The following is a 3,327-nucleotide window of genomic DNA, read 5'->3' as shown; positions in this document are numbered from 1 at the left end:
TCCTGCTCTTCCTTGAGTAGGTAAATGATAAAAACAGAATTTTGATGCGGAGTGCTACTTGGCATAATTTTAATGTAATTCTCCTTAATTGTGGTATGAATATTCAGATCCGAAAGATTCAAGAGAAAAGTTCGTATTGACATAAAAATAATAATACTTCAAGCATACTAACAAAGCAATTATGTCTTCTCAAAATAACATGGATAAAGAAAGTTATCCCTACAAAATCATATAATCTGGCTATGCTCTATCTTCACCACACAAAATATTTAAATCATGCACAACCCCGATGACAAGCCAAGGAATTGTTTCATACTTTTGACATTCTCAAAACTTTTTCAATTTTCACGCAATACATGAGCGTGAGCCATGGATATAGCACTATAGGTGGAATAGAGTGGTGGTTGTGGAGAAGACAAAAAGGGAGAAGATAGTCTCACATCAACTAGGCGTATCAACGGGCTATGGAGATGCCCATCAATAGATATCAATGTGAGTGAGTAGGGATTGCCATGCAACAGATGCACTAGAGCTATAAGTATATGAAAGCTCAAAAAGAAACTAAGTGGGTGTGCATCTAACTTGCTTGCTCATGAAGACCTAGGGAATTTTGAGGAAGCCCATCATTGGAATATACAAGCCAAGTTCTATAATGAAAGATTCCCACTAGTATATGAAAGTGATAACATGAGAGACTCTCTACTATGAAGATCATGGTGCTACTTTGAAGCACAAGTGTGGTAAAAGGATAGTAATATTGTCCCTTCTCTCTTTTTCTCTCATTTTTTCTTTTTATTTCTTTCTTTTTTTATTTGGGCCTTTTCTATTTTTTATATGGCCCCTTTTCTTTCTTTTTATTTTTTATTTTTCGTCCGGAGTCTCATCCCTACTTGTGGGGGAATCATAGTCTCCATCATCCTTTCCTTACTAGGACAATGCTCTAATAATGATGATCATCGCACTTTTATTTTTCTTACAACTCAATAATTACAACTCGATACTTAGAACAAAATATGACTCTATATGAATGCCTCCGGCGGTATACCGGGATATGCAATGATACATGAGTGACATGTATGAAAGAATTATGAATGGTGGCTTGCCACAAATACGATGTCAACTACATGATCATGCTAAGCAATATGACAATGATGGAGTGTGTCATAATAAACGGAACGGTGGAAAGTTGCATGGAAATATATCTCGGAATGGCTATGGAAATGCCATAATAGGTAGGTATGGTGGCTGTTTTGAGGAAGGTATATGGTGGGTGTATGATACCGGCGAAAGGTGCACGGTATTAGAGAGGCTAGCAAAGGTGGAAGGGTGAGAGTGCGTATAATCCATGGACTCAACATTAGTCATAAAGAACTCATATACTTATTGCAAAAATCTACAAGTTATCAAAGCAAAGTATTACGCGCATGCTCCTAGGGGGATAGATTGGTAGGAAAAGACCATCGCTTGTCCCCGACCGCCACTCATAAGGAAAGCAATCAAAAAATAAATCATGCTCCGACTTCATCACATAACGGTTCACCATACGTGCATGCTACGGGAATCACAAACTTCAACACAAGTATTTCTCAAATTCACAACTACTCAACTAGCACAACTTTAATATCACTATCTTTATATCTCAAAACAATTATCAAGTATCAAACTTATCATAGTATTCAACACACTCATAAGAAAGTTTTATTATTAATCTTGTATAACAAACATATTAGGATTCTAAGAAAATTACCATGCTATTAAGACTCTCAAAATAATATAAGTGAAGCATGATATATCAATAGTTTCTATAAAACAAGTCCACCACCGTGCTCTAAAAGATATAACTGAAGTACTAGAGCAAAATTATATAACTCAAAAGATATAAGCGAAGCACATAGAGTATTCTAACAAATTCTAAATCATGTATGGATCTCTCAAAAGGTGTGTACATCAAGGATGATTGTGGTAAACTAAAAATCAAATACTCAAATAATACAAGACGCTCCAAGAAAAACACATATCATGTGGCGAATAAAAATATAGCTCCAAGTAAAGTTACCCATAGAAGTAGACGAAAGAGGGGATGCCTTCCGGGGCATCCCCAAGATTTGGATTTTAGGTGTCTTAGATTATCTTGGGGGTGCCATGGGCATCCCCAAGATTAGTCTCTTCCCACTCCTTGTTCCATAATCCATCAAATCTTTACCCAAAACTTGAAAACTTCACAACACAAAACTTAAAGTAGAAAATCTCGTGAGCTCCGTTAGCGAAAGAAAATAAAAGACCACTTCAAGGTACTGTAATGAACTCATTCTTTATTTATATTGGTGTTATACCTACTGTATTCCAACTTCTCTATGGTTTATAAACTATTTTACTAGCCATATATTCATCAAAATAAGCAAACAACACACGAAAAACAGAATCTGTCAAAAACAGAACAGTCTATATTAATCTGTAGCTAGCGCAAGATCTGGAACCCCCAAAATTCTAAAATGAATTTCTGGACATGAGGAATTATCTATTAATCATCTTAAAAAAGAATTAACTAAATATCACTTTCCAAATAAAAATGGCAGTAGTTCTCGTGAGCGCTAAAGTTTCTGTTTTTTACAGCAAGTTCAAAAAGACTTTCGCCAAGTCTTCCCAACGGTTCTACTTGGCACAAACACTAATTAAACACAAAAAACACAACCGAAACAGAGGCTACATAAATTATTTATTACTAAACAGGAGCAAATATCAAGGAATAAAAATAAAATTGGGTTGCCTCCCAACAAGCGCTATCGTTTAATGCCCCTAGCTAGGCATAACAAGCAAGAATAGATCTAGGTATTGCCATCTTTGGTAGGCAATCCATAAGTGGCTCTCATAATAGATTCGTAAGGTAATTTAATTTTCTTTCTAGGAAAGTGTTCCATGCCTTTCCTTAATGGAAATTGGAATCTAATATTTCCTTCCTTCATATCAATACTTGCACCAATCGTTCTAAGGAAAGGTCTACCAAGAATAATAGGACATAAAGGATTGCAATCTATGTCAAGAACAATGAAATCTTCGGGCACATAATTCCTATTTGCAACAATAAGAACATCATTAATTCTTCCCATAGGTTTCTTAATAGTGGAATCCGCAAGGTGCAAGTTTAGAGAGCAATCATCAAAATCACAGAAACCTAACAAATCACACAAAGTCTTTGGAATCATGGAAACACTAGCACCCAAATCACATAAAGCATAGCATTCATGATCTTTAATTTTAATTTTAATAGTTGGTTCCCACTCATCATAATGTTTTCTAGGGATAGAAACTTCCAATTCAAGTTTTTCT

This window comes from Triticum dicoccoides, chromosome 1A, assembly GCF_002162155.2.
Source record: "Triticum dicoccoides isolate Atlit2015 ecotype Zavitan chromosome 1A, WEW_v2.0, whole genome shotgun sequence".
Lineage (NCBI taxonomy): Eukaryota > Viridiplantae > Streptophyta > Magnoliopsida > Poales > Poaceae > Triticum > Triticum dicoccoides.
The sequence above is the reverse complement of the archived record's forward strand: the minus strand, read 5'-3'. Positions refer to the sequence as shown.